Here is a 14,158-nt window from a genome sequence, read left to right as displayed (position 1 = left end):
ATGAAATTTTCACAACGACCTTATGAGGTAGCATCTTTTATTTCCCCCTCCCCCCCACTTTTTTTTAATTATGAAGGCATGAAGCCTGAAAAGGGTGGAACAAGAAGCGGGGACCAGACTACCTGAATATAATTTGCACACAATTATTGCATATTCTTCCATGCAACAAGTGCATGCAAACAAACAAGAAAGTGTCTTTAAAAGCAACTGCTCTTTTCTTGCTCTGCTGAGCAAAACTGTTTTCTAGCCTGATCATAGCCTCTTCTGTACTTCGAACTGAGAAAAGTTGCTGGAACTTAACTTTACACCTTGCCTCTCATCACAGTAAATTGTGTCTTTTTTCCCCCATATTATTGATTTTACTCAGCTCAATGTTTTATCTGACTGACTGCAGTATCAATATGTATATTCAGTTTTAGGAAAAATACATTTTCCACATTGACCCAAATGTTAGGGTATATCCTTGAGAGTTTTATGGTATGCTATGGCACACAGGTAGAGAGCCACTTACTTGTGAAAATTTACCTAGACAACCTTTATGTTATGCTCAGTTCCATGCCCCTGAGACCAGTACCAAACACCAAACAACTAACTCTCTGCTTTTGGCAGAATTGAGCATTAAAAAGTACTGTTGTCAGTTTATATTTTCTCATCAAAAATACTATTAAAATTAATTCGTGGATATAAGTAGTTACAAATAGCTAAATTCAAGGCCCAGTGCCTTGTAAAACTTCTTGGAAAAACATCTACTGCTTAATAGCTCTAGATTATATTTTCATTTTATGCAGTTCTAATGTGAACAAGCTTCTCTGTCTCTAACTCTGAAAGAAGCAGAAAAGTCTTTATAATATATTAACCCCTGAAAAGGGCACATTCCTTTGTCATAGCTTCAGAGGCAGAGAGAGAAAGCAGATAAAAAATCACATTCATACTTTCAATTATTGAATTCTAATTTTATTCTCTCATTCTGCATACTTCAAATGGGCATTACTAAAGGGACTAAGTTCAGGGGTATTGTTTTATTATTATGCAATAGTACAAGAGTAAAATATTTTGAGCCAAATCAAGTGTGTTCAGCTAACTTTTGTTGTACAATTTATATGTATGTTCACTAGATAGATTCTTCAGTGGCTAATTAAATGATACTATCTAAAAATGGTTTATCTTCAACTGATAGGTTCTATGTACAGATTGATTTTCTCTGAGGAGGTTGTATTTTAGGCTTTTTATTTCTTTTAAGTCATTGAGTATGTGTAAATAAGTTCAATAGGGAATAAATATCACTTTTAGTGCCATTGTCCTAGGAACTACCTTTACTGTCTACCAAGATACTGAAAAAAATTGGCCTTAAAAGGTAGATTATCTCCAGTTTGCTTGTTCTATCATTTGTGAGATATTAAGGTTTTTAATTAAAATAAAAAAATTCTTCATTTTTTTATTCTTTTGCTTAAACTTTAAAGAACCTTATCCAAAGTCAAACAACTGTAAATTTGGCATACTATTACCAGCAAATAATTGATTGTAAAATAGACAATAAAAATAAAGCTAGCTTGCTTCAACATACATTATAAATACAAGATAACTTTGTCCAAAAATGCTTGATACTGTTTTTGGGATCCACCACAAACTATTTTATTCTTATAATATTTCAGTGACCACATTCAGAATCAAGTATGAGTTATAAAATATTTGACAGGCTTTTCACAAAACCCAAATATAATGTAAAAATCTATTTTGGATTAAAACATACCTGAGAACTTAGACACACAGAAACACTAGAAATGCGAATGAGTTTGTCCTTTAACTCATGTTTCCTATTTCCCATAAAGTTTTTGGTTTTAATTAGCCACACCTTAAAAATATATTCTACATTTGTAGTAATTTAAAGATGAGAATTTTTCAGGTAGAAAAAAATAATATATGCAAGAACAAGAATTGTTTTTCATTGTTCAGTTATAAATGCCAAGTACCTAGAAGAGTGCCTGGCATGGAGTAGATACTCAAGAAAAGTGACTGATTAGATAATCAGCTGTATTAAGGGAGGGAGGGAGAGAGAAAGAGAAAGAAAGTAAGAGAGAGAAATTGATTGATTTGGGGCACTGAAATTTGTAAACCTGTTTCTGGGTCCTAGCTCCTCTGTTTACTGACTTACTGACTGGGTGATCTTTGGAAACAAGTTACAAATTATCAGTTTCTGTTTCCTTAGTTGCATAATATCAATTATTTTATCACATACCAATTGTTAAGAATTAAATATATATGTACACAATGTTGATAAAAAGACCTTTTAAACTTTAAAATACATAAAACATTACATTTATGTACCTAAAATATACACCTAAATATCCAGACATTCACACAGTAAGTCCAAGTTGTCCAAGATGACATCATAGTTACTATATTTTTTGTCTTAAGCAAAAAGTTGGCCTGGAATGCCCAGAATTTCACACTGTCAAGACAAGCATAGAATTCATGATCATTCAAGTGCTTGAACTGAGAAACTAAAAAACAAGCAGTATCGTGCATTCAATCACTACAAGAAACTAATTAAGGGGCTTACATTAAACTGAAATCTAGAAAAATATTAAAACATACAAAAAGAGTATTATTTTGCAATAGGTAAAAACATAATTTGAGAAGTAATTTTCAAAAGAAAAAAATATATCACTCCCAGTGTATGGAGTATGCAGAGAACTTCAGAAGAGTTAATAAGAATCTTTTCATGGCTATTTTTTTCCATCTCTTCTTAATATTGGTTACATAAATCAGACAAAGAACATATGTATTTAAAAGGAAGCAGATAACACAGTAGTACATGTAACATCACACACCATTTGTTTATGATCACTCTGTACTGAGAAGCCTTCCTAGGGACTTTGTGGCATAGGAATTTGCTATGATCCCATTGATGTCCTCTCTTACATTAAAAATAATAACAAAAAAACTTCCTGTGAAATGAATGAAGTCCATTAGCTAGGTAGCTCATATCCTGTGTACTTGCGTTGCATAAAGTTGTCCAAAGGAAAAGGAGGCGATAAGCACTTAAACACACTGCAATCACCATTAACATAGTGCATTTGTGACTAGCAAGGCTAATACTGAAAGAATGAATCACACACAGAAAAAAATACATTTAAATGTCTAGATCATTCACTAGCTGAATAAGATTTTCTTCATTGTTGACAGAATGATATAAATAGATTTTTAGAGAATTAATTATTGGGAGACAAATGCTTTTCCCTTAGTTAAGTTGAATCACCTGTGAAAATGACACAGTCAATACCGCTGGGTTTTTCAACTCCACTTTAGAGTACTTAGGGAAAGAAAAAAAAAATCATTTCAAAGCAGTGACTCATTACGCTTTCAAGCTCACATTATCAAAACTTTTAGATTTCAATTTAAATTTTGAAATTCACAGAATATACCAACTTAAATTTTCCTGATTAAAAAGTTAACTCTAGATGTATATCGGAAGCTTTTTGAGGTTTTGTTGATTATATATCGTTGTGGCTGAGACATTAAGTTCACTTGTTTAGATTTCATTAATACACATCTGACACTTTCTATAAACTTAGTTTTGTTCAGACCTGAATTGACTAAAGGAGACAATTCAAACAACAGTAATGTCTAGAGCTGCCAAATAGGACTGGGCTAGCAGAAGATACAGAGTGTGACATAGCTGAGAAACTCCTGCTGTCTTACAGCTCAACTCGAGAATCTCCAAATCCTGATTTTTAATTATCAAAATTACTAGTTTGCAAAGGCAGAAATATTCTATGTTAAAGGCAGAGTAAAAATAAATCTAAAAAGCATAAGCACATCAACCCTGGATGAACAAGCCATTATTCAAAAGTTTTATTACCCTAGGAGGAATGGAGATGCTATTAAAATAAAAGAGCATGTTAAATAAAATAACAGCTAATTACACTTTTCTGTGGCTTTATTTCATAAATAAATGCATTCAACTTTAAAATAACAACCGTGTGCTACTTTCAACCATAATAATAGACAACATTTGAGGGGATACGAATATTTTTGAATTCTTCATTCGTTAGCATGTGAACATTCTCAGTCAATTGAAAGCTTTTAGTGTAGTGACTTTTCAGGTTCTCTGTCACATTCAATCACCTATCCATAGTAATTCAACAGCTCTAAATATATTCGTTTTGCTACAATATAACAAGATCCTCAGGCATAAATGTTACTACTGACAAATGATTAAAGAATATAAAGTACACTTTTAGGATTTAAATATTTTCTGGCTACCTAAAAGACAGTATTTTATTTTGCACTAAAAAGCATAACAAAAATGCAATAAAAGATTTTAATATCTCTTAATTCCAGAAAGAAACCCTTACACACATTCTTAAAATTTTTCATTATTATTATATCCTTAGATTTAAATGGTAAATACGAATGTAAAGTCTTACAACTTTATTTCAGAAGCCAGAGCCTTTGCTCACTTGGTAAATTTTGTTTTCCCTGTATAAATGCAACTTTGCAAAACTGTCCCAAAGAACTGCCACTTAAAAATTAGAAACTTTGACTCATTTTAAGTCTACAGCAACACTACTTGGTTGACCATTTCTACCACTATTCTTTAATACTAATAGAAAAATATAGAGAAATGATGCAGAATGATATACATGCACATATACAGTTTTAAAACACATCCAAAATTGTGGTCTTATAATTGCAGTTACTTTCCTTTTTCTGAAGCAAAGCTAAATTTACCTGCCATTCATTTTCTGCTGCAAATTAGTTTGTCAGGTACATGTTAGCAAGCTCTTTCTTCAATTCATTTTGCTAACTCCATAGTCCTTTAAATAATGATAAACATTCCTGAATAAAAGCTTACCAGATAATAATCCTCTTTGACCCTTATACTACTTCGTCTGTAAGACATATCTACCTTTATTTTAAAAGAGAAGGTAAAACGGAAGAAGCCCTTACCAGAGACAGAGAAAACAATTCGTTCAGCTAGATCCAACAGTGCTCTGTGCAGCCTGGCAGCATGAGTGATCCTTGGGCCTCACACAAAAGCGAGATAATTGGCTCTCAATGAAGAGATGTAAACATCCATCATAATGGCACTGTGCTGAAACTGAACGCCACCTCAGCTGTTCTATGTACTCCGACTGGAAGATGATGTCACAAACATCAACTGGGTGTACTCTCATTGGCTTCTGTTACCTGGAATCATATCTTAACCCTAAACTGTCAGCTGCAAATTAAAATGCTCATTTCTGACTATAATTTCTGCCTTTAAAAGGAGAGTGAAAGTAATGTTGAGCTCCTGGGGGATCGCAAACTGAAAATACTGCCCTATAAATATGATAAGACTGATTTACCAAATTAATTAATCAGAATTAGTGAAAATGTTATTTTTCAAATGTGTTTTGTTAAGTAACAGTGTTTACAAAAGGTATTTGACAGAATGGATATTAAAGGACAAGATGTATGTAATCATAGCATCTGGAATTTTAAATTTTGTAATTACTTTGCATTGATTTTACAGTACTAGCCCCTGAGATTTAAGAAACTCAAATTGAGAAAAATTATAATATAGTCAATTGTACAGTTTAGTCAATTTTTTCAGAGCAGCCATTTATGTTTTTAAATCTTCTAATAAAAACAAAAATGTAAATACATTTTATTCTCTGAGTATTAAACACTATCTGCAAAGTACTGGATAATAAACCTTAAAAGTATGAGATATTAAAAGCACAACATCACTAACATAATAATGTTAACTATTGGCTTTTACAAAGAGTAATTTATAAGTCACAGGAACTTCAGACAATTCCATTTCAGTAATTGAAAGCTACTCTATGAGATAGTGCTGTTCTCTTTGAGCACACACGGGGTATAATTATCTATCTCTTACCTTCTACCCGACAAAAGCCCCAGATTTCTCCCTAGGCTTAAATCCAGTGGGAGAGGAGGATAATGGGCTAAGCTGGTTGCAGCAGCTTGCTGCCAGAGGGACAAAACTACAACCACCTTAAAATATACCCAAGCTTTCCCCACTGAAAGGAGCTGTCAATCGCATAACTGTGAGATGCAAGAATTACCAGAGCTATTCAGTGACCAGTTCCTTCTAAATCTAGCCCAGCCACATCCCAGGGCAAGCCCTTTGAAAGCTGTGCAGCTCAGCATGCAAACAGAACAAGCACCTGGAGAAAGAGCAAGGAAATTCACTTCAACCACCCCAACTTTAGGGAAAGGAAAGCCACCAACAGTGCGCTTGCATGCCTTTATGTTATTTCATTTATTTCTGAATAATGGATTCAGGGCAAATACTTGTTGCATTCCCTCCGCATTTCCAATGACAGAAAATTATTTTTATTCAATGGCCTCAATGAGAGTTCAAAAAGTTGATAATATAAGAAAATACACTTTCATATGTTCATATTTCCTCCCAAGTTCCGACTTTTATGATAGTCAGTTTATTTGATTACTTTGAGTAGCAAGCTAGCACGTGACGTGGGAGCAAGAGTTCTAGACTAGGGTTGAAATGATTTAGGCTCCAGTTCTTGCTCTACCACTTACTATCTGTAAAAACTCTGGTAACTTAACATCTTTTATATATAGACTGAGAATGGTAATGCTACATACAGCAAAATAATAATAATAGATATAGGGATCAGATGAGACAATTCATAGAAGCTTGCTATATAAAATAAAACGTATTACATAAACATAAGATATAATTAATATTATTGCTGTTATAAAAGCAATCAAATGTGTGCACTATAAAGACACATGGAAGACTTAAAATTTAAAGGTACTTTAGTGCCCTCAAAATAATGTTATAAATATCTTAAACCCTTAAAATTTCAACTGGAAAATAATGTTGCACATTAACTTGATTTATAACACTGACACTGACTCAATTTTTTTTTTTGAAGTTTTTAACCCTCCCAGAATAATTTGGAATTTAATCATATTAGTCGAGTGCAAGATTCTAGACTCAAGAAGACTATTTGTCAAAATGTACTTTGGGCCAACGTGAAAGACACTGTTCATTTAATTCTGCCTAAAAACATGGCAGTTTAGATGAAAATGTGTATAAAAAAAGATTCATTGCCATGCAAAGTGATATAACATTGAATTACAGATCAGAAACATGAATTTGGACAATGTGAATGTCAACTGTATTTCTGGTAGACGAATGATAAAGCTGAGATATTATAATTGCTAAGAGGATATGGCAAGCAGAAAAAAAAATTACACAATAAAATATAATCCTATATTACATACATAATATAAAATTTTAATGGTATAAATTTTTAATGGCAGAGATAGAAAGCTAGCAAATTAGATCATATCCTGTTGCATGTAGAAAACATGCTGATATATAGATATATATATTCAGTTAATTTTTAAAGACAAATGTATTTTCTGGTGATTTTAGTGCACACAAATCATAACCTCTCTTATTTGTTTTGCATTTGTTTGGGTGACAGAATGCCACATAAAATGTGCCTAGAAAAATACAGCAATATAAAGATTGGGAAACTTAAATACTCCTAGTGCTCTGCAGGCATTTTTGTTTGTTTATTTATTTATTTATCTGTCAATTTCCACAGGTACCAATGTTTAGGCATTTTGTATCAATAACCCACATCTTACACAAAATTTGTTTATAAGTGAATAAGGTACCTAGTAAAGAATGCTGGTTATTGCCGGTCGCGGTGGCTCACGCCTGTAATCCCAGCACTTTGGGAGGCCGAGGCGGGCGGATCACAAAGTCAGGAGATCGAGACCATCCTGCCTAACATGGTGAAACCCCGTCTTTACTAAAAATACAAAAAAAAAAAAAAAAAAAGAATGCTGGTTATTGTTATTAAAATATGTCAATGAGATTTTTTAAGAATATAGATTTCAATGCTTAAATATTATACAAGATGGAGTCTCTAATCAATTATTTAGTAAAATTTTAAGGAAATACACTTACTACATATGAAAATAATTTCATATTTAAAATTTGAGTTGTTTAGAAACTAATAAAATTATTGGTTTATACTTTAACTCCTAGGAAAATTGATAAGGAAAAAAGATAATGTACTAGAAATACTTCATATTAATGTTGGACTAGAATAATGAATGAATCTTTATCACATATATTAATGTCAATTTCAAGTTTTGTTTTTATTTATTAGGACAGAATTTATATTTTAGTTTTAAATAATTACATCTATACACCCAGGAATGTTTCAGATAAATATAGGATATAATAGTTCATATATGAATATCAGTTCTATTACTCCAAAGTATGTTTCATACATAAGGACAGAAAAATTTATATACATATATTCTCTTACAGTGGGGAGAAATCATTAGAAAGTAATAATTAGTGGAATTTATAAAACTTTTTTGTGATTCTTTAGTGGTGTTTCTTTTGGAAGAGTAGAGATATTAAATTTCAAGACCTTTCAGTAATTTTCAGAATGTCCTTTGGAAAAAAGTCTGATGATACTTGAACATCAGTCTGCATATGTATCTGGGTTACATTCAAAAATAAGATAGTGTGTATGTGATGTGAACGTTGATAATAAGACATGTAACGATTTTCTACTATACTAAAATAATATTTTTAAGAAATGTAACCTGATTACAAAATGTAAAAAATAAAAATCTAAATATAAAAATGTTAAAACATTAAGAAACTACAAGAAAAAATAAAAGGATGGTGTCATTTCTTGAATGTTCTATTTAATATATACATGTAGAAAAGTAAAATGCTGCATATAGCTCTAATTTCATAAAGGAATAGTAACAAACACTGCATTTGAGAATGAATTTACCAACATTCTCATTATTTATTACATTACCCCAAATAAAATGGCCAGCTAGCATTTGTGAGTTCAGAGAATATAAAATATTTTAACTTTAATAGTGTGTAAAAGTTTAATATGGGGGGAAAACACTCTATAGACATCAATTTAAGCTTCATTCTCAGTAAATGTATATTAGTAAATTTTTGTTGTTGTTGTTGTTGTTGTTGTTGTTGTTTTGTTTTTGTTTTTTGAGACGAAGTCTCGCTCTGTTGCCCAGGCTGTAGTGCAGTTGTGTGATCTTGGCTCACTGTAAGCTCCGCCTCCTGGGTTCATGCCATTCTCCTGTCTCAGCCTCCCGGGTATCTGGGACCACTCGCCACCACATCCGGCTAATTTTTTGTATTTTTAGTGCAGATGGGGTTTCACCGTGTTAGCTAGGATGGTCTCGATCTCCTGACCTCATGATCTGCCCGCCTCGGCCTCCCAAAGTGCTGGGATCACAGGAGTGAACTACCGTGCCCGGTGTAGTAAATGTTTTCTAATATGAAGAAAATTGAATCAATAAAATTATTTTGACAAATCAAGTTGAAGATGTTTTGTAGATTAAGCCAAGTACATCACAATTTTATTGTGGTACTTACATACTATATATTTCCCAGGAGCTGAAATCATTGCAATATTTAATTGCCTGACAATTATTTCTGTTACATCAATTTTGTGGTTAAACTAATTATTTATATTACCAAAACAAATCGGCACTAGAGTCTAATTAAACTGGAGAAACCATCCTCCAATGTTTCCCAACCTACATATTAATAGGGTTTAGTTTATTACTAACTTCAGAAGGAATGAACATGTCCTACAGGTGATAATTTGATAGGCAGAACTTAAGAATTTAAATAAGTTTAAAAATGTTATGAATATTATTATCTCCTCTTGAGCAGTTGAGCATATATAGGATTTTACTACATCTTGCAAGATTGACTGACCTACTACCTAGTTATCCACAAGATGGCAGCTCGATTTATATGGCCACCAACAACTAATACACTGGTTTATCCTTTTACATTTAACAAAACATAATATGTAAAGCATATAGGTGACTTTTGTGAATAAATGATCACAATTAGGTAATTTTTCAGTTTATAAAGAATAAGCCATGAAAGATGGATATCTATTAAAATCTATTGAAAAGCAGGAGATTTAAAAAGTTCCTGCAGCAATTATTGAAAAAGGCAGAACTTTAAAACACTGAATTTTTACTAACACAAATTCCAACGTGTCATCCCAAATTTATTTCAGAGGTTAGTCTATTTATAATAAATTGCTTTTATTTTGTTTCTACAAAGTCTTATGTTGCTTTTAAAAAATGCAAAGTTAGTCTTCAAAATAACTGTGACTATGTAGCAATGATAACTCACTGTTACAATAAGAGAGATCTAGGAATTGTATTTTCCATCTAGCAAATTCTTGATATAACTAAACCTCACAAGAATATCTATTTATTGACTTCACTTGAATTCCTTTTCTATACTTAGTCATCTGCACTCTCATTTTTTTTCTCTATGTCTGCCTTAAATCTATTATGTGGCAGCTTCAGTATATTACCTTTATTTCTGTTTTCTGTGCAGATAAAATTTCTGAAAATACTTAGAATTATTAGGCCATATCACCTTTCTTTTCTGAGATTGGATAGCCCCAAGACATTTAACTATGTTTATGTGTCAGTAAATTTTACTCTGGAGAAAGAGAAAATGATTTAGTAAGGATGAAGAAAAGTTTTCCTGCTTCTATGTTAAAGAAATACCAATTCTTAGACATGAAAGTAAGAAGCTATTTCTGTTTTAGTGATTCAGCTTCTTGTTTTTAAATGCAAAGCGAAAACATTATCTTATTAAAGAGACCCCAATTTAACATCAACGTGAGTTTATTTGACTAGGTTTCCTTTGAATGTCATGGTTAACCTTTGTAAAAAATCTAGAGATCAATGAATAGAAGGATTTATTTTTTACCCTGTTCTCTGAACGACGGTGTCTTGTGTTTTCATATTGCTCCTTAACTAAGGACACTTTACTTGCTTTCTTATAAATATATATTTGCTTCATTCTTAATATAAAATCTTACAACTCCATTTGGCACTTTTTTTCATTCACCTCACTTTTCTTGCCTTTTGTCTTATGTAACCCAAATTAGATCAAATCAAGAATGACTGACTGCATCTTGACAAGTTTGGAACAACATTAGTCTCATAGAAACTTAAAATTGAATTCAGACCTTGATGAGGAGCATATGAACACAACCACTTTGTGTTATACCAAAAGGGGGGGTTATTCATATAAAATCTGCTGTGCTCAAAACATTGCTTCAGACATGTGAATGTTTACACATGAAAGAGAGTGAAAACCAACTGAAATACTAATGATTGTGTGTTATTTCACCTTACTATACCTTTGCAGTAGAATAGTCTTCAAATCCTTCAAATACACATTACCATATGGAGAAATGGTATTATTATAATTGTAAAGCAAAAGAAAAAACATCATCATCATCATCATCATCATTATCATCATCACCACCAGTTGTTTGCTGACTTGATGCTAGGCACTGTGCTCAACATTTTTCACTGGTTACTTAATTCATTTTGTTTTATTTAGTTTGCAACAAATCTATAAGATAAGTCAATGTTAAGATTTTCAAAAGAGCTCTTAAGTACTACAAGCCAGTATTTTCCAACCATGTCCGCGTATTTGAATCTCAACTTGAAATGTCAAAATACAGGGCCCCATCCAACTACCTGAAACAAAATATTTGAGAATGGGATGTAGGTGAGACTTTTCTGTGTTACTCTCCACATGATTTTCTCTGTGGCCAGGTTTAAAAATCACTTCCCAAATCCTCAGATATGTGAGCCACATGTTTTGATGTGCAACACCAGATTTCACTAAAATAAGTAAATGTGTTCTAAAAAATCTGAAATGAAAACTGTAAAGAAAGTAAAGCACAGTTTTTATGTAAAACAATAGGTCGTAAGGTATATGGAGAAAAATCCAGATTACTCCATCTCACTCAGGTAAAGAGATGGGTGTCAGTGGCATGGTAAGTTTGAGCAAAAACAGTAGATGGAGTCTAATCTTGCAGGAATTCAGTAGGGACAGAGAAAAATAACATGACTAGTAGGAGGGAAACTATATGAACAGGCGCTGATTGAACATGCAGACTGCCCAGTAACATTAGGTTCTAGTACTAGGGAGTCCTATGAAAGCCAGGATATCTACAGTTACAGTTCATCAGCCTCCATGTGAGTGAAGACTCCTCCTGCACACAAGCTAGCACAAGTAATGCCTTTTCTTAACGCAAAACATTATTGAGACTCACCCTAAATGTTCTATACTCTTCTTTTCAAAGACCTAGGATGCATACAAATCCACGGACTCAGAGGATGGTACCTAAATGAATGGTGGTTATGTGAAATGTAAAGGTCACAGCATCTGTATTTGGGTAGGGATGGACCCTGTGAAAACCAACTCTATGACAGGAATAACAGATGAATGTTTCTAAAGAACTCTATGATTCCATAGAATTCTATTCATAAACCAAGCTTTGTGTCTGCCCTCTGCATTCGATTTACATTTCAATTGTACTTGTTCAAATATATACCAGCACTGATATTTCCAGAATTAGTCATTAAGCATCATCTGTAATAAAATATAATACATTTCTGAAGGTGTAAATGAGAATACTGTCCTTGTTATACTCTTTATAATCAAGTACATGTATCTATTAATCTGTAGATATAATTAAATAAATCTTATAAAAAGGTTTTAAATAATCGACAATTAGACAGAAACCAGTTATAGAAATCCTAAAGAATTCTAAGAGTTGTTTTCAATGTCTGGTGCTATACGTGTAACAGGTAGAGTAAGTTTATTTCTCCTTACATTTGAGGATGTTGCAATATATTTATTTTAAAATCAATTGTTTTATTATTGTTTCATGAGAATCTGTCAACAGCAGCTGTAATTCAACTGTTCATTTAAATCTTACATTATTTCAGCCTTTTTTTCAGGACTTCCTTGTTTTCAGCAATATAGGGCTATGATAACTTTCTGTAAATTTGTTATTTTGTCAAACTTTGTTAAATAACCCTCCTTTTGATTTTGTGTAACTTTTTGCTAATTTTGCTATTAGCTGATATTAGGTAATGCGTCTTCCACTACACTTTACCTGCAACAATTCAGTAACAGTGTACTCCTACAACCGTAGGTCACCAAAACAGAAAATGCCTGGATGCTCCTTCAGCCATTTTTTAAGTGGTTAAATTATAGTCACCCTTTCTGAACACTGTAGCCAGGCAACATAAATTAATGATCTTAGACCAGATCTTGATTGACTGTTGTCCAGGAACACATTATTCACCTTAATACATGAATTCAGCAAAAGTAAATGATTAATCTAATGGCTATGGGAACCTTATGAATTGCCAAGACAAATAACAAGTAGATACGACTGAAGCCTCTGTGAAATCACTGGCATATTTATCTTTCATCTCTGTCACTCCATGTTTGAAACTGTAGACTTGGAAAATACACTAGCTCTTTCCAGGTTAGATCAGAAAAAAAAAAAAAAAAATCACTAAGTGGACACTGTGCAAATGTAGGAGATAACAAGAAATTGCTTTCTTCTGCCAGAGGCTATCTGCTCCTTGTATATCTGAAGGTCAAAGTCGCTTGTAGGCTAGACGGAAGATGTTCCTATCTTTTCACCACTCTTGCATTCAAAATCAATTTATAAAATGCTGGTTGAAAACAAATGGCCACACATACATCACACTTTTTTTAACTATAGACCTTACTGGAATACACAGTCTGACCTATAGGTACTGTATAACCTTCAGGTGCCTGACCAGGCTCCCAAATGCTCCCCAAATTCCACATCTCAGGATGAGCCAACTGTGGCTCTTGGGACTTTCTGATGTAGAGAGTGGAAGTGGGCTTAGAGTTCATCCTCTTTGTGAAAGGAACTACCCACTTCACCAGGCCTGCTAAATTCTTCTCATGCTCAAACAACTTACTCCTTCCTAAATACTGTCCCTAATATAGAGGTGTCTTTCACTGATTTTAAATTACTCTATTTAAAACCTATATGGTCCTCTGTTTAGTCTTGCTCTGTATAAAAACTGCCTCATGTTGCATTTCATACAAAATATGCTTACAGACCTTAAAATTAAAATCATGATATTGGACCAAAAAAAAAAAAAAAAATTCCTTCTTGAGATTCCAGGGACCTCTCTCACAGGATACTTATGGTATTGCTTCACCAGTCAAAAACCTCTGTGGCTGGCAACATTTTCTGCCTGAGTATTGCCTGTGCCTGCT

The 14,158-nt window shown here is 32.8% G+C and overlaps 1 protein-coding gene across 1 annotated transcript in view; it reads right to left on the bottom strand.

Moving 5' to 3' along the window:
- Positions 1-5,119, bottom strand: part of MGAT4C (MGAT4 family member C) — a 291,648-nt gene extending 286,529 nt beyond the window's left edge. Inside the window, exon 1 of the mRNA XM_033221133.1 lies at positions 4,954-5,119. The gene's annotated coding sequence lies outside the window, so the exon portion shown is untranslated. The remainder of the gene's footprint in view (positions 1-4,953) is intronic.
- Between the last annotated feature and the right edge of the window lie 9,039 nt (positions 5,120-14,158).

This window comes from Trachypithecus francoisi, unplaced genomic scaffold (genome assembly GCF_009764315.1).
Source record: "Trachypithecus francoisi isolate TF-2019V2 unplaced genomic scaffold, Tfra_2.0 Lachesis_group11, whole genome shotgun sequence".
In the NCBI taxonomy this organism is placed as follows: domain Eukaryota; kingdom Metazoa; phylum Chordata; class Mammalia; order Primates; family Cercopithecidae; genus Trachypithecus; species Trachypithecus francoisi.
Note: the sequence above shows the minus strand (reverse complement) of the source record. Positions and strands in the feature narration are given on the sequence as shown.